Below are 18,563 nucleotides of genomic sequence, written 5' to 3'. Positions count from 1 at the left end.
CAAGTAGTTTTAAACTTCTTTTATAAATGTTTTCAATAGTTTTAAGTGTTGTTGGACAAGCAAGTGACCAGGACGTCAAACAATAGTCCATATGAGAGATGATCATTGAGTAAAAATAAGTTTTTGCAACATTCATATTTAAATTATTATGTATATGATTAAAATTTCGATTATTAAATTTATTCTAGCTCCTTCCATCTTGAGACACTTGTTTTCAACTTTTCCTTTTATACGTATGATGAAACAGAAACCAGCTAAAAATACAAATGTGGCTCTCTCTGATGCTGTTCCTACCAGGCAGCCACACTCTATCAAGCTGTTTGTTGTGACTGTATTATGGAAGGAACCCATCTCAGTTCAACATTCAGTTGGGCTGTGCGGCATGTGCCATGGCGACCCGCCGGGTGTTGCGTGATTGATCGCACCGTTGCGAGGAGGATTACTATGCCGTGATGCAGAGGCAAATTAATCATTCTGACACTGTGGCTGACATGTAATTTCTTCTCTGCACGTTAGCAGGGTGAAACCTCCGGCAGGTGGAAAGCTCAAATATGAGCAATGTTTACCCCGTGGAGGTGGAGTTGTATTCAGGCTTTACTTATTTACATGCAGTATTAACATTTAAATTAACTTATTTGTAAAAGAGCTGAGTGTTTTCAGGAGTATGCTCTCGTGTTTCACATCTGTAAGAAGCTGGATATGAGAAGCACCTGATATTTAGAAACCTCCTTCTCTGGCTTTAACATTGCTGTGAAGAATAAAAATAAAGTATCACCTGATGCCCCCCAAAAAACAGCAAGTTGTCTACATTATGGTGACATGACAAGACATGGTGGAATAACTAATATTTATAAGAAGCACCAACAAAAGAAGTGGAAATACTATCAAGCTGTTTAGTTCAGTGCAGGTGTGGAATTGAATGATGTGCTTTAAAACTCACATGTAATCTAGTGGATGTAAAGCGGTTAAGGTTACATTTGCATCCATCTATTTTCATGGATTTTTCGCCTTTTTAAGGGACCATTCATTCCAGTCCCTGGTAACATCCATGGGTTAAGGTGGGCTGGAATGATCCGTAACAATTTTTATTCTGTACTTAATCCAGCAGAAACCATTTTGTGGTATCAAAGCATTCCTCTTCTCCTATGCCAACAACACTGGGTGTGACTGTGCCTCAGGAGGTAGAGCATCTACTAATTGGTAGGTTGGTGGTTCGATCCCCAACTGCTCCAGTCTGCGTGCCAAAGCATCCCTGCTCCCAATGCAGAGTGTGAATATTATATCCAAACTCTTAGATTTAGAAAAAGGTGCCTGTGTGAATGAGACATGTTGTATAAAGCTCTTTGAATGCTCTATAAGCAACAACCCATTTACCACCATGCGTCAGAGTAATTGTGTAAATGACATATGATGGATGGGAAATCTGCTATAGGAGAATGGAAAGTGCCATAAACAATCAATCAGTAATGTCCTTCACTTCTAGGAGTCCATATCAGCATTTCAACTGAAAGTTGATACCCTCCAAACATACCCACTGCACATCACCAACAGTTATTTTACATGTAAAGGCTACAAGTGGTCAGTCGAAAAAACAATAGAGTCCCAGAAAAAATACAGACACGTGAATAGAGATTCCTTTTACTGCTGTTGACAATAATTAAAGGTTTTAAATCCAGTATTTACAGCACTTCACTTGTTCCATATTTATCATGTTACAGTCATATTCCAAATTAGATAAAAATCATTTTCACCTCAAAATTTTACACACACAATACCCCATAACGACAAAGTGAAAAAAGTTTGCTTGAAATAAAAAACTACAGGGTGGGCCATTTATATGGATACACCGTAATAACATGGGAACAGTTGGTGATATTAAAGTCCTGTTTGTGGCACATTAGTATATGTGAGGGGGCAAACTCCTCAAGATGGGTGGTGACCATGGTGGCCATTTAGAAGTCGGTCATCTTGGATACAACTTTTGTTTTTTCAATAGGTAGAGGGCCATGTGACACATCAAACTTATTGGTAATGTCACAAGAAAAATAATGGTGTGCTTGGTTTCAACGTAACTTTATTCTTATATTAGTTATTTACAAGTTTCTGACCACTCATAACATGTGTTCAATGTGCTGCCCATTGTGTTGGATTGTCAATGCAACCCTCTTCTCCCACTCTTCACACACTGATAGCAACACCGCAGGAGAAATGCCAGCACAGGCATCCAGTATCCGTAGTTTCAGGTGCTGCACATCTCGTATCTTCACACCATAGACAATTGCCTTCAGATGACCCCAAAGATAAAAACTCAGGGAACGTGCCAGCTTCAGTGCATAAAGAGGGAAACACATCATCATGTAGCAATTTCAAATATCCAGTGGCCTTGAGGTCCTGTTCCAATTTTTGTTTTGCCCATTCTGCAAATTCTGTGCGCCGATCTGGGTCATCCTCGTTGAGATGCTGCAGCAGCTGGAGTTTGTAAGGGTGCCATTTGTGAGTAGCTAATATAGGGATAGGGATGTTTGACTAATGCCACTCTCCAGTGACATGCGGCGAGTGCTACGCTGTGGGCTCTTGCTGAATGAAGCTAGGACAGCCACTGATGTTTCTTCATTAGTGACAGTTTTCTTGCGTCCACATTTTGGCAAATCCAACACTGGACCAGTTTCAGGAAACTTAGCAAGCAGTTTGCTAACTGTAGCATGGGAGATGGGTGGTCTCGTAGGGTGTCTTGCATTGAAATCTGCTGCAATGACCCGGTTACTGCGTTCACCAGATATCAACACAATTACGATCCGCTCCTCACGTGTTAACCTCTTCGACATGTCAATGGTTGTGAACAAAGAGAAAGTTGTAAATAACTAATGAAAGAATAAAGTTATCTTGAAACCAAGCACACTATTGTTTTTCTTGTGACATTACCAATAAGTTTGATGTGTCACATGGCCCTCTTCCTATTGAAAAAACAAAAGTTGTATCCAAGATGGCCGACTTCTAATTGGCCACCATGGTCACCACCCATCTTGAGGAGTTTGCCCCCTGACATATACTAATGTGCCACAAACAGGACTTTAATATCACCAACCATTCCCATTTTATCACGGTGTATCCATATAAATGGCCCACCCTGTATATCAAGCACATAAGTATTTACAGCCTTTACCACGAAACTCAAAATTGAGGTCGGATACATCCTGTTTCAACCAATTAGCTGTCAGATATTTCTACAACCTGATCGGAGTCCACCTGTGGTAATTTCAGTTGATTAGACATGATTTGGAAAGGCACACAGCTGTCTATATAAAGTCCCAGAGTTGACAATTTATATCAGAGCACAAACCGAGCCATGAAGTCCAGGAATTGTCTGTAGATCTCCGGGACAGGATTGTACCACAGATCTGAGGAAGGGTACAGAAACATTTCTGCAGTATTGAAGGTCCCAGCGAGCACAGTGACCTCCAACATTGATTGGGGTAGAAGGACCTCAGTCAGGGAGGTGACCAATAAGCTAATCATCACTCTGACCGAGCCCCAGTGTTGCTCTGCGCAGAGAGGAGAACCTTCTAGAAAGTTCTGCACAACTCTACCAACCAAACCTTATGACATAGTCACCAGATATAAGCCCCTCCTCAGTAAAAGGCAGATGACAGCCTGCCTGGAGTTTGTCAAAAGGCAGTGGAAGGACTTTCAGACCACGAGAACTCTGGACTGGGCAAAGGTTCATCTTTCAACAGGAGAATGACCCTAAGCAAACACCCAGGACAGCAAAGGAGTGGCTTTGGGACCACTCTGTGAATATCCTTGAGTGGCCCAGCCAGAGGCCAGGCCTGAACCCGAATGAACATCTCTGCAAAGAGCTGAAAATGGCTGTGCACAGATGCTCTCCATCCAACTGGATGGAGCATTGAGAGCATCTGGAAGGAAGAACGGGAGAAACTGTCCATAAATAGTAGGGGTGCAATGATACTCAAAATTCACGGTTCGGTTCGGTTTGATACTTTGGTGTCACGGTTCGATATTTTTTCGATACAAAAAAAATGTTCATGCCTTTTTAATTTGTCATTTATTAAAATTATAAATATATATTTTAACTCAAAAGTACAGTTTTTAAATTTAACCCTAACCCTTGTGCGTGTTTTTTATTTTGACAGCGAATGGGCACCTGCGGACCACTTATGTGCACCCTTGGTTATTTAGCTCGTCATATTGCAGCCACAGAAATTATTTTGTCCATGAAACCATAAAGCTGCACTTTCATTTTGCCTTATAGTCTGATTTGTCATAACTTTTCCGTTTTGTGGTAAGCTTTTCTTTGGCTGTCACTCCTTCACCCTGACCTGTCTTATTTGGCTCAGCAGAACTAAAATATATATCCTGCTGCTTTTACACACTCACTCACATAAGCTCAGCGATTCTCTGCGCGATCAACCTCTCACATGTTTAAGCTTGCTGCGGGAGATTTCACTCGTCATGTTTGCATAGTAAGCTAACGATTAATAAGACAATGTCAGAGGAATTGGTGCACAAATTATCATCACTCACCAATCAGTACTGTCGCTCTCTATACACAGTTCGCGCGATTGCAAAGTGAAAGCAAAAAAACAAGCGCAAATTCAAACGCGATTTCAATATGTCACATATTGACAGTGGCTCACCGATGCCAATGACATAATTACCCAGCTACATTTCCGAAAGAATGCAAAAGCATTGACATATATTTTTCCTTCCTACAATAGCCGGACGGGCAGGGCAGAGATAGATTTTGGTAGCCCGACTGGAAAAATCGCTAGCCCCAGGACGTCGGGCTAGTGATTTTGCGAGCCCTGTATCTGATTGAGGAATCACTCATCTTTGGAAAAGAGAATTTATTACAGAGAAATGGCTCTTTCCAAAATAAAAGCTATACTATCCGCTTCTTCTGGGCTACATTCTCAGCAGCATATTAAACATATCAGGTCCCCATAAGGAGACTCATGTGCTAACGGCTGTCTAAATGACTCGGGTAAAGTTTGTAGCATGCATGCTTGTTGTTTTTGTCTTTGCACTAGGATGATGTCGGCGTAAATGTGCAGTCATATTCGTTGTGTTCCCACTAGTGCTTTCAGGTTAACCTCGTTAAAATGACCTTAACGCCACAACATGGCAAATCTCCGTTAACGAGCTACCCCTGATAGCCCCGTGCATGGGGCTAGACGGCCAACACGTTAACGAGCTAATTGCGCTAACACACTAGCTCCCACCCATGTAATTGAGCATTGCGTGGCACATCCAACATACTGTTTTACTTTAGTCCATGACGCGCTTACCTTCAGGGTCATACGTCACATGAAAACCAAAATAATTCCAAGCGCCAGATCTGAATGAGGGTGGGGGAGGTTCAATTTGCCATGTTGCAAGGAGAGCTTAACTTCTGTCTCGCCAGCTTGCCCTGCGCTCTTCCTTCTGACTATGCTGTCTGTGTGGAGCGCTCAGTGGATCTGTGCTCGACAGTGCAGCCTAGGCGGAGTAGTCGAACGCAGACCTGAAGGAAAGTTGATAAAATAAATTACAAATGTTGTATTGTTCGATACATATGCGTACCGAACCGAAAGCACTGTATCGAACGGTTCAATATCGATACGAATATCGTTGGACCCTAATAAATAGATGTGCCAAGCTTGTTGTATCATACTCAGGCTGGAGGCTGCTGTTGCTGCCAAAGGTGCTTCAACAAAGTAATGAGCAAAGGCTGTGAATACAACCTTCTTCCATTAATGGATGATGGCGGCCACTGCTGCAGAAGTGTTTCTGTATCTGTGCCTCGATACAGTTCTATCTGTAACATGACAAAATGTCGAACAAGTGAAGGGCTGTGAATGCTTCCCAGATGCACTGTACTAGGTAAGGGTTTGGGACACAGCACTTTTTAAAGTAGAACTTCTGTTTGACTTTACTATAGTAGAGTTTCAGATGACTCCCAAAGTCATTTAAGAAACCAGTAGTAACTTTCTAAAATCCTTTGGTCTAGCTGTGTCACATTGTCCCTGGCAGTCAGCTACAGCATGATAAAATGTCCCTTTCTTTCAGCAGCCTGTCACAGAGTTCCTGATACAGAATAACAAGGCCAAAGGCCACATTCAGACAGATCAAAACCTATTTTGTTTCTTGTCTGTTAGATGGAAGACAGTTTGGTTGGTACTGTGTCTTGGTGTGGCCGGTCTGTTCTCGAGTTCAAAAAAACATTGTCTTTATTTTTCTGAAATTTGTTGCCTTCGGTAATGCTTGTGTGTGTGGGGTTTTTTTTGTGTGTGTATTCATGTGGATGAGGGCAGTACAGGAAGGCTTGATCCTGTGACACAACAGTAAGTCAAAGAGAACAGCGTGCTTCAGGACCCTGAACTCAGCTGAAACCTTCAGGTGAAAAGATACATGAGTTTTTACCTTTGTAGCTTCCACTTAACCTAATGAGTCTGAAGACTACAAACAAAGCAGTGATTTCACTCATCAGACAACAACAAGGGGTCAAATAGATCAGGATGAGCATCACACTGGGTTTAGACACCTAACCAACCATCAGCACTCGAGGAATCAGTGTAATCAAATTACCAATCTGGCGATAATTGCTGTCTCAGTCTTAAATGAGAGCATCAGCAGCATGCTATAAAAAAACATGAAACCTTTTAATGATTTCAATTTTATTTCATTTTGTGTTTTTTATTTTTATTTTAATTTACTTATCAATGGAATAAAAGAAAACTGCTATAATGCTTTGTTCAATCTAACTAAACTTTCTTCTGCCTTACTAACCCTTTCTGAGTTGAAATACAAAAAAAATGCATTAGTCAGCTTTACTGATTCCATTTTTATGATCATGGAAATCTTGGAAGATACATCAACCCCCTCAAAACCAATTTTGTGAGCCAAATGAGAAATAGGTGGCAAAATAGACCGCAGCAAAAACTTGTTCTCTTTACTGTCAACGCGACAGCATCAGAGTGAGAATCCCACGTCTGAAATGTGCTTACGAAATGAGAGTACAATAGGAATAAGAAATCTCTCACAAAGGAGAATGGCAGCTCCATCTCTAGTCTACCTGATGGCTACCTGGACCCCTGTGTCTCTTCCTTAGGCTTCCTCTCACATTCAAAGAAATGCATGCAAGAGCTGCTTTCCTTCTATTCTGCTCTTGTTTGTGTGCTGATACGCACTACAGTGTGCATGCAGAAATAAACAAAGACAAATTACAAAAAATGTGTGTGTGCTTCGATTTGTGTGACTTTTTTGTTTAATTTTGTGTGACTTCAAAATCCAACACTTCCCATCTAAAATGAGAAGCCACAGTTGAAAAATGAATTACACATCTTCAGTGTTTCACTCCGGTGTGATATCGACCCACATGATGACTTTACCCAATAAGCCACATGCAAACAGAACTATCAGACCACATTAAAGAGAACCTTTGAACAGGGTAGAAAAGGGCTGACAGTAACAGCCTGAACACAGCAGTCAGGAAGAAGCGGGTGGAACACTGGATACAGGTCTTAATTCAGACAGACTCAGGCCGATTAGGTTTATTAGGTGGAGGTAGAGGTTCAGATTTATTCAGAAATTTAACTCTCAGTTAAAAACAATATTGGATTTTGGTATTAAGAACTATTCAGCGAATAGCTAAGGTACTCTACTTTCTTGCCACAGTGGGAAGCTACACGTATCTGACTTGATTTTATGCCCAGCGTCCTTCATGAAACATTAATATTTTATTACATTAGTTTTAAATACAGTCATAATCATTCAATTCAATTCAATTTTATTTATACAACGCCAAATCACAAGAACAATCACTTCAAGGCGCTTTATATTGTAAGGTAGACCTACAATAATACATAAAGAGAAAAACCAAACAAACACATGACCCCCTATAAGCAAGCACTTTGGCGACAGTGGGAAGGAAAAACTCAGTTTTAACAGGAAGTAACCTATGGCAGAACCAGGAGCAGGTAGAGGCTGCCATCTGCTGCGACCAGTTTGGCTGAGAGAAGGAAGACAGGATAAAAGACATGATACAAAAGCATTCACAGTAATGGGCATGCATATTTATTTATATTATATATGTGGAGGATGCTTTTGTTTTGGACAAGATGGCACCTGTGTGTTTGGCAAGCTGTCTATCGCTCTCTTTTATTTGTTTTATTTTATTGTTCTTAGCTAACTTTATGCAACGTGTCAGCCCAACATTGTCTTATGATTGCCAGACATTACTGGAAATAGGTTTATCGACGCAGATCTTAGATCGGATTGGAAACAAGAACCAAGGCTTTCTGCCTCCCTGAAGTAACACCACCGCACTGGCGCTCCTTACCACGGCCACTGGATTCGCGGAAGCGATGCAGGAGATGGGGTAACCGTAGTGGCCACCTCGTCAAGCTGAGGATTTGGATTTCTTATTTTCTCCATTTGTCGATCTTATCTGCGACTCTTGGTGCCAATGCGTGCCTTGGACCCGGTGGACCCCTGGCTGCTTCCTGTTGTTGGAACTTTCGAGAGGAGTCCTGCAAAATCCCCTTCTTTTCAGCATCTGCGTTGGCGCGGAGTGGAGCAGACTAACCTTCGACTGGTGGATCTGGATGCCGCTGCTTCGGAAGTTTCCGACCCATTTCGCCTCAGGTTATGTTTAATTAATGGCCGATCTGTGGCAAATAAGACCTTCATTTTGAAAGAATTTTTCACTTCCCATGTGCTGGATTTTCTTTTTCTGACTGAAACTTGGATTCCAAACAGTGAGTTAAGTGCCTTCACTGAGCTATTGCAGGCTGGCTGTGACTTTTTTAATGTTTCGAGAGTCTCTGGTTGTGCCACCAGCATCCCCTGCCAGCGAGCGGTCGGTACGGTGAGAGCCTGTCCCGGTGCAACACCACCATGCGCCCCGGGCCCGGCATGCGAAGACACCACTTCTGTTAGCCGTTCCACAACCTCCGCCGGCCCTTGCCAGTGACTGCAGAGTTTGGGGGACACTCCTCTCTTGCGAACCGGGCAGTACACCCAAACCTTGTTGCCAGGCATGAAAACCCCCCCTCGGCACTTGGTGTTGTAGGTTCTTTTCTGTCGTACTCCGGCGCTGGCCTGGGCCTGGCGGATGTAGTCATGAACCACCTGCAGCCGCTCTCTCAGCCTCCTGTAGTAGTCCATCTCTGGCCCACCATCAATCTCCGGCTCGGGGGGGGACCCGAACACCAGATCCACAGGCGTCCGGAGCTCCCAAACATCAGAGCGGCAGGTGTTGTGACCAGGAGATATTTTATTTTGTATTCTTATGATCACAGTTATAATCAGAAGTATCAATCATTAATCATTTACCATTGTTGAACCAGTTGACAGAATAATCTTTGAACCATATCTATGTTAACATTAATCTACACAGATTATCAGTACTCTAATCAGTCTATTGTTGTTCTGTACTATTCATGTTATTTGCTTAAAGCGGTTTCACAGTTCTGTAATCACTCAGAAGCCTGTGGGGCCTGCTGGACCCTGCCTTGGTTCTATGTTCAGTTCTGCACGTACACAGGCCTTGAAAGTACATGCACGCTCTTATACAACACATAAATGTGTACACACACCCTTAGTAAGAATAGGAGGGTCATCTGAGGACAGTTTTCTGATAGATATACTTTCACAATAGACACGAATAGATATACACACCACACACTGGTTTTCTCTGAGTGCTGGGCTGAGTGGAAACATCTGGAGGCCTTATAAGGAGAACTTGTGGAGTGAGGGGAACTTCCTGAGTTCTGAGAACTGACTGATACTTATCATGTGACTTGACGTCATCATTGTAATAAAAGCTTTGTGAGATGCTTGCTCGGGGGAGATCGGCTCTAAAAGGCTTGTGATGCTCATCTTCCCCATATGTACATATGTATAATAAAAATCACTATTCTGACATCTACTGAGACCATGCAGTCGTTTGTCTCTTCCTCAAATTCGAACCCTGACAATCTGGTGCCGAAACACCGGTTTGAGGAGGGATATTTTAAGGAGCCTGGCTGACGGTCTAGTGGTGTCAGACGGACGGCCAGGAGCTACACTGAGTGATGGGCCCCGAAATATGAGAGGTAAGCACCGCCTGTTGACGGATCTCCAAAGGTGCCGAATTGGAAATGGAGCGCTAAATTAAAGGTTCACTCAGTGGGGCTTCTGTTCTGTCCGGGGTGATCTTGAGTAATTAGTTTTAAAATAGGGCATAGTAGTCTGAGTAAATTTATTGCTGTTCATTTTGGGGGTGAATTTTGAGTTAAGAAGTTATGTGTTTGAGTTAATACGGTTTAAGGTGTGTGGAAACAAATAAATACGGTTTAAGAGGTTAAATGTGGGTTGACTGGGAATGCCAGCCAGTCAATCGGTAGTGTAGGGATAATTTGGTTTTGATTGGGTAGCAAAAACGCGGTTTTGGGTCTCAGGTAATTAAACTGGAGGGCAGGGTACCCACAGTGAGGCTTCTAAAATAAGTAAATTTGATTAGGACTGGGGCGCGGCCCCTAGGAATGCAGTTGTTCAGCGTTTTGGCAGACGCCACATGCAACGGACGCGTTGTTATGTTTAAGCTCGGTTTTGGCCTACCGGGGGAATGTTGGGACGCCCTTAATGGCCAGGCATTCTAGGAGTGAGTGTCTTATACTGCATTAATTGGCAGGTAGAGTCGCGGACCGGCTGCCTCCTATTTAAACGTCAGGAGCTTGTGAACTTTAAGTAAAGCCAAAAGCGTGATCTGGGATATTTCACGCCGCTGGTGGAGATCCGGGTGTCCGGGCGGGGAAGCAGTTTTAAAGTACTAGAACTTAGTAATGAGGCCGTTTTCAAGGCGGCGTACTTGAAACGGGTAATTGATCAGCAAGAGCGAGGCTCTGGGCTGAAAGATGCTTTTAAATTAGTCAAAAATTTAGCAACACCAGCAGAGAAATAGAGAAGTGAGATAAAGTTGTTCTGGCATATGGTGTTTTCTTAGGAATTCGAGCGCTATCGGGAGGGCGTTCCCGAGGCGTGTATTGACCAGCAAGGCGAGGCCTGGGCTATAGGTGCTTTTAAATTAGTCAAAAAGTTAGGTGTAACCTCTTCTGGTATGACGTCTATGCGGGCCCGTGTGTATATAGATTATAAATTACCGGTGTGTGTAAATAAGTTGTATAAATCTGTTAGATCTGAAACTCCTGCTAAAAAACTTCCTCTCTACAACTCTTTTCTCTTCTCTCCCTCTTTCTCTCAGTTGGGATTCTGTGTGTGTATGTGTGCTGGAGAAATAAAAAAAGGAAAGGGGTCTCTCTCTCTGTCTCTGTGAGAGAAAAAAGGTGGGGGCAGAGTGAGCCCGCGGGGCCGAGCGGGTCCGCGGGAGCGAGCGTGTATGCTGTATGAGGAAGAAGGGAGTGGGAAGGAGCGAGTGAAAAGAGTAACCGAGTATTTGGTGAATTTTTATTATTTCAGAGGCTCTGGGTAAGAGTTTTGACTGTAGCTGTGAGAGTTGTGAAAAGAGCAGGTTTTTCTTTTGTTGTAGACTGTGAGTAATTGGTGTTTTTCTGCCTATTGTGCTGCGTGGAAGACACCGAAGTGTAGAAATGTTTGTGGTTTATCTTTGTTTGACCTTTTATATAGAGTTGGTTGATTTAGGGTGATTTCTCCCGTTTAAGGGAGGAGTTGCATTGTGGTTATGTTAAAGCTTTGCTGTAGGGGTATGTGTGTGATTTTGTGCTGGCTTCGCATGTTTGATTGGATGCATAGAAGTTTGTCAGTGAGAAATTGTTATGGTGGGGTTTAAAGTTAGTAAAGAGTCAAACAACGCCCACTGTTTTAAAAAGGCCCAAAACGTCATGAAAGACACCTCACATCCTGGCCACTCCCTGTTCGAACTGTTGCCCTAAGACAGACGGTACAGGGCAATCAGAGCAAGGACTAATAGACTCAAACACAGCTGTTACCCAACTGCAATAACACATCTGAATACTACAAAATGTCCACCATGCCACTCTTGTGTTAATCTATGCACGGTCTGGAGCATGACTGTGGGAATACTTAGTATGTTAAGTATTCTATCTATTTTATTTATTGAATTTTATTGTTTTGTTTATTTTTTTGATATTGCTAGGGATGATGCAATGATCGGGGACCATTCTTAATTTCGTTGGTCTCATGACAATGACAATAAAGTTTTTGATTTTGATTCTGATTCTGAAATCCACCCTCCTCAAGAGTTCAATGATTTAGGCAGTTATGTTTATACAAATACTAAATGTATGTTTAGTGTCTTCATACAGGTGTTTTTTCTTAACCTGGAAACCTGAGTACGGCAGCAGAAGACAGGCCAAGCTTTGGCTAAAATTCACGGCTGGACACCAGAGTTGTCCTCACCCCTCCCGGAAAAACAAAAAAGAGAGAATGTAGTTTGAGGCAGGTTTTTCTCGCTGAACTGCTCTGGGTGCTGTGTCCCTGAATCTCACCAGTGTTAACCTCTGGCGGAAGACATGGAGAAAAGGAAAAGATGTTCCTGGTAAATCACTGAAACAAATAAAACCACACACAACCAGAGAAAGGTATGAGAAGTGTGTGGAACAGACACATGTGCGTGTTAGAGAAATGCCTCGTTTGAGAAAAAGTTAAATTAACCCATATACAGACGCACCCATACATGCAATGAAGAAACAGCTTACATACATGTGCACGTACATGCAAGGTTAGAGTAGCGACACTTAACATACACCTGTTTTTGAATGATATAGTTTATACACTACTGACAAATAAACTCTTTGGGTTGCAGGACAACAACGTAACGTCAAAAGACAAAGACACTGGTCTGAGGATTAAGTGAGGACACGACAAATTTAGTGGTTAAAAGGGTCGACTTGGGACATGTTTTTGTTGATTGTTTAAGACAAATGACTACTGAATGGTAGAAAATTCCTTTTTAGGTTTCTAAACAGGATCTTAAGAATTTTAACACGTACCTGTGTTGTTCTGTCAACTTGAGGGGTTATGAGTTGATTATATGGTGAGAAAAAAAACAAAAAAGGGGGGAGACGAGATCTCGTTGTTTCTCCCCTCTCGGGATAACACAGCCAACACAGCACAGCCAACACAACATCATTTTCCTGTTCGCCTGTTTTGTTTTGTTTTTGTTTTTTCTGAAAGCCGAAGCTGACCTGGACTCCTACCCTCCCCTCTACCATCGTTGCCCTCTCCGCGACCATCTTTGACCCTTTGACCCCTGAAGGCCACAGCAGCTGGACTCACAACAACAACTTGAGGATGTCAACAGTGCTGCAAAAGAGCGATCTCATGCAGTAGAGACGGAGAGCACTAAACCTAAAGCCCGTTTCACTACACGGGGGAAATTCCCAGGCTGCGTCAGCTGACAGAGCTGTGACGAGATGCGCATTAAGCCCGGAGGAAAAGGGAGGGTGAGCAGAAGAATGCTGACCTCTGAGAAGAGCCGAACAGCAGAGCTGCAGAAGGCCGTGGAGCAGAGTAAGGACAACATAAACAGACTCCAATCTGACGTGGAAGGAAAGACTCTGAGGTTTTTTGCCCTCAGTAAGAGCTTAAGGCATCAGAGCAGAAACTGAGTATGGCTCCGGAGGAGCTGGCTGCTAATTGAACTCATCAGTCAGACTTGGAGTTTCACGTACAGGACTTGTAATCAGGCGGAAGCTTGCTGGAGCAGGAGGTCGTCAGACTTGACGCAAAGCTCCAACAGCAGGAGTAAACCCTGAAAGACCATACAGAAGCAAAAGGGTCAAGTTACAAGGAGAAGATGCAGGCAGCTGCAACAACGGATGAAAACAGACCCTAAGAGGAGGGGAGGACCCTAGGGCATGCGTCAGGCCGCTGGTTTACCTAAACTACAGAACAGGAAGGTGATGAACACAAACATACACCAACACACGAACACACACTTCTGCATGCGCCGACTTAGAATGAAGAGAAACACACACATGAACACTTATGCACTCGCTAAGGGAGTAAAAACTGATACATACCCATGCACTAAAATCAAAATGTTGATTTAATTTACTAAGAAGTGACACACAATGCCCCAGCTGCTGCAATGAAGAATGCTTTACTGACAAAGGCTCAATGCTGCACACGACAACGTCAAATACAGAATTTGCTATAATAATAAGCCCAGAGGGCATTTGTGTGGTCTGGGGAGCAGAGTCCGGAGCGGTTTGGTTATGAAAACGATGCCTGTGCGAGATATCTGGGGCTTAAGGCCTCGACTCAATTGTTTACTGTACACTAAAAAGAAAAGAAAACACTCTGAGCAGTGGTGCAGAGTGAAAACGAGGAATTAACAGTGTGAGTTTTATTTCAGAGCGCCACGTCATTGTGATGGAGATTTAATAAAGGAGGAACACACGGACAAAGAAGAAGAGAAGGGGGGACAGCCCTTGAGCACGATTGCCTGAGGCATTAAAGTTCTGTACTAAATTCTGGTTTCCAGTGTGAGAAAAGTCACGCAGTGCCAGTAGTAGAGCTAGGTTGAGTGATGATTCTAAATTACTGTAAGTAAATCATCGTACACCGTTCAAGTTTCATGATAACGGGGATCTAGACTTTGTTGAACCCTAGGCAATTTGAACAGGTAAAATTCGAGTGACCAAGTAGCAGTTGAATAAAAGTCATTGAATAAGTGTTGAAATAAACTGGCAGAATTAAGAGAATTAAAACATTTCAAGAGCTCAAATTACTTAATGGTTCAATTTTGTTTCACGAACGCAAAACATATAGGTTTATGAATATGAAAAGGTTGAGGTGGTGTTGATTTGACTCTGTGTAGGTTTAGGTGTAGGTTTAGGTTTGGTATTTTTAGTGATGGGAGGAATATTCAGTGACAAGTCCTAAGACCCGGGCGTCTGCATTTTGTTTTTGTTATTTTTCATTTTATTTTGTTTTATATTTTGAACAGTGCACTGATTTTTGTTTGTGAATCTTTTCTTTAAGCAGATCTGCACATCGGAAATTACAAGCATTACACGTCGGCGAGAAAATTGTTGTAAGTGAGTTTCTCCGCATTGAAATGGGTTCTGGAGGAAACACTTGTGGGGACAATTAGAAACGAGAGTCCCTGTTTAAAAAAGGATTCAGCGAGGTAATCCAAATTCAAGTTCTTGTTTTCTTTTTGAGATGACGTCATTTTGCTGAGGGCGGAAATCTAAATGCGGCGATGGTTTCCACAATCAGCAAAGAAAGAAAGAATGGATGAAAGACTGGAAATAAAAACAAACGGACTGACTGGTAAAAGATGACAAGACTAGACCATGACTCAAGGTTAACCACCTCCACCTAGATAGGATAAAAGGGTGGATGAATTTATGTGTGTTTCTTTTTACAGGAGTAGAAGGATGACAAAATATTCGAGGATGAGTGAACCTGTAAATGCCATTTTTGTGTCTTGTGTTGCTTACAGAGGTAACTGCGCAGTGTTACCATTTACATTTTCTTCCCTACAGGGTTACAGTTTTAATGTTTTTCTATTACAGGATTTCTGGGCGGATGTGTGAAGAAACGGTGTTTATGGGTTAGGAGTTGGGGATGCTATTACACTGTATTCTGGTGAGAGTGTTGGGGGAGACACACCCTGTCTTGAAAACTGTGATTCTTTTACAGGAAATGTTTTTATAGCACCTATGGAATGAGGATGGCTGACTACGGTCAATGTGCTGCTGATGTTTGCTTTGCTTTGGTGAGAAGGGTGCAGTAGAAAACAGACAAGTGACATGAAAACAAGTAATAATAACAAATAACAAATTTGGGGACAGTTTGACCTAGAGCCCACTAACTGGCCATTAGGGGCTCTCTCTCTCTCTCTCTCTCTCTCTCTCTCTCTCTCTCTCTCTCTTGGAATAACATTGCCCAAAGGGTGAATAAAGCAAATTGTGGCAATAATAGTGATTTAATGATTGGAGAAACCTGAACATGATACTTGTCTGTTGTGCTGAACCGTTTATTACTCTTATGATTTGCAGGTGGTTGTAAATAAGCTGTTTACTTTAACAGGTTTGCTTTTTAGCTGAATTGCAAAATACAACTAGAACGATTAATTGAGACTAATCGCTACTAACCTGAAACTGAGGAGGTTCTATATAAGGAGGAATTAAAACAGGTATAAAATGCATCTGATCTTTAATTGCAGGTGGGACCATGAAGATTTTTTGGTACAGATTGCAGGTTGTTGCTCATTATTGAAGTGTGCTCATAAAGGCAAAAAGCTATATAGGGGGTCTATCATTTGGTCTGTGTTTTAATAATTTAGGTATGGCAAAATTAAAGGTTTCTAGACAATTTAGGGAACGAGTGAGAAGCATAATTAGATGATCAGAAACTGAGTACTACACTCAAGTTAGAATTAAGAATGCCCAATTTGTTTGAGGTCTGTTGTTCATTTTTATACACACATTGCAAATGTGCTTATAAGGAGCTGGCACTTAGTCTGTGAAGGTCAAAAGCTTCATCCGACAACGGATCGGATTGATATATTGGTGCTATTGACTTCACGTGCAGAGGGTTAAATGCATGCACGCTTACACACATAAGCATGGCATAGGATTGGAATAAACAAAGTCAACGACATTAGGTTAGGAGAGCCAGCGCAGGAGAGGTGTTGGCTTTCTGTCTCTTGCAGAGAAGGGAACAGACACCAGACGGGGACACGGAGATATGGGGACCCTCCACAGCAACTGGGGTCAAGTGTCATGGCCTTGGGGCTCCTTGATAAGATGGATCCCATAACCACAGCGATAACCAGGAAGGGGTTGGCGAAAACTAGGAACACCAGAGACCAACGTGGTTCGAGAGGCTTTTGGCAAAAAGGGGGACACGGCGGTGACAACGGACAACAAACACACAGATTTGTGTAGCGACTGAAGGGTGGTATAACCCCGGAAGTCGAAGAAAGAAGAATCCGAGGGCGTTTCTTCACTCCAAGAGGAGGTGGTAAAGGGGCCTGAAGCGTGTCAGGCTGAAACTCGAGTCCGAAGCTAAAAGAACAGCTGGGTTGTGGGAAATTTGGAAAACAACGGAGGTGTTGGGATTGATAAGTGTCATAACGTGTTTGTTTGGTTTGGAAATAAATCCTGGTGTGAGTTGGGCTGGCAAGCCAGCCCAAAGAGGAGGAATGTGACCAGGAGATATTTTATTTTGTATTCTTATGATCACAGTTATAATCAGAAGTATCAATCATTAATCATTTACCATTGTTGAACCAGTTGACAGAATAATCTTTGAACCATATCTATGTTAACATTAATCTACACAGATTATCAGTACTCTAATCAGTCTATTGTTGTTCTGTACTATTCATGTTATTTGCTTAAAGCGGTTTCACAGTTCTGTAATCACTCAGAAGCCTGTGGGGCCTGCTGGACCCTGCCTTGGTTCTATGTTCAGTTCTGCACGTACACAGGCCTTGAAAGTACATGCACGCTCTTATACAACACATAAATGTGTACACACACCCTTAGTAAGAATAGGAGGGTCATCTGAGGACAGTTTTCTGATAGATATACTTTCACAATAGACACGAATAGATATACACACCACACACTGGTTTTCTCTGAGTGCTGGGCTGAGTGGAAACATCTGGAGGCCTTATAAGGAGAACTTGTGGAGTGAGGGGAACTTCCTGAGTTCTGAGAACTGACTGATACTTATCATGTGACTTGACGTCATCATTGTAATAAAAGCTTTGTGAGATGCTTGCTCGGGGGAGATCGGCTCTAAAAGGCTTGTGATGCTCATCTTCCCCATATGTACATATGTATAATAAAAATCACTATTCTGACATCTACTGAGACCATGCAGTCGTTTGTCTCTTCCTCAAATTCGAACCCTGACAGTGTGCACTGGCTGGACTCCTGAACCGCAGTCCGATACGACCAAAGGCCCAGGGGCAGATGTCGGTCCCAATCCCGCTGGTGGCGGCTGGTGAGAATGGCGAGCTGGGTGGCCAGCGTGCGGTTGAAGCGCTCAACCAAGCCATCGCTTTGTGGGTGTAGCGGTGTGGTTCTCGTCTTCTCCACCCCCAGTCGCCGGCAGATCTCCCCGTAGACCTTCGATTCGAAGTTACGCCCCTGGTCACTGTGGAGCTCAGCCGGGACCCCAAAACGGGTGAACATCTCCTCCACCAGCTTCTCGGCCGTAGTCGTTGCGCTCTGGTCCGGCACCGCGTAGGCCTCTGGCTACTTCGTGAAATAGTCCATAGCCACCAACACATACCGGTTCCCTGACTCTGTGATGGGGAAAGGCCCTAGGACATCCACTCCCACTCTTTCCATTGGGGCCCCCACCAGGTACTGCTGAAGGGGGGCAGTGGAGCGTTGAGTTGGGCCCTTCTGTGCCGTGCAGGTGTCACAGCAGTGCGCATGAAGTTCCACATCCCGTTGACAGCCAGCCCAGTAGAGCCGTCCCGAGGCGGCGGAGAGTTTTGGCGTTCCCACAGTGTCCTGCCCCCACCGAGCCGTGGAACAGCTCAAGCACCTGCGACTGCAGCGACCGAGGCACCAACAGCTGCAGGAGATCTCTGCCCTGACCGGGGGCCC

General features: G+C 43.2%; 1 long non-coding RNA gene across 1 annotated transcript; it reads left to right on the top strand.

Annotated features, from left to right (window-relative positions):
• The first annotated feature begins 9,262 nt into the window (after window positions 1-9,262).
• LOC146677056 (uncharacterized) lies at window positions 9,263-17,812 on the top strand. Its single transcript, XR_014913225.1, has 2 exons — window positions 9,263-13,523; window positions 13,823-17,812. It is a non-coding gene; the product is annotated as an uncharacterized LOC146677056 (long non-coding RNA).
• The last annotated feature ends 751 nt before the right edge of the window (window positions 17,813-18,563 follow it).

This window comes from Rhamphochromis longiceps, linkage group LG2, assembly GCF_057381845.1.
Source record: "Rhamphochromis longiceps isolate RC_006_pf linkage group LG2, R_longiceps_female_GT1.1, whole genome shotgun sequence".
Taxonomy (NCBI): Eukaryota; Metazoa; Chordata; class Actinopteri; order Cichliformes; family Cichlidae; genus Rhamphochromis; species Rhamphochromis longiceps.
This window is presented reverse-complemented; position numbering and strand designations above follow the sequence as displayed.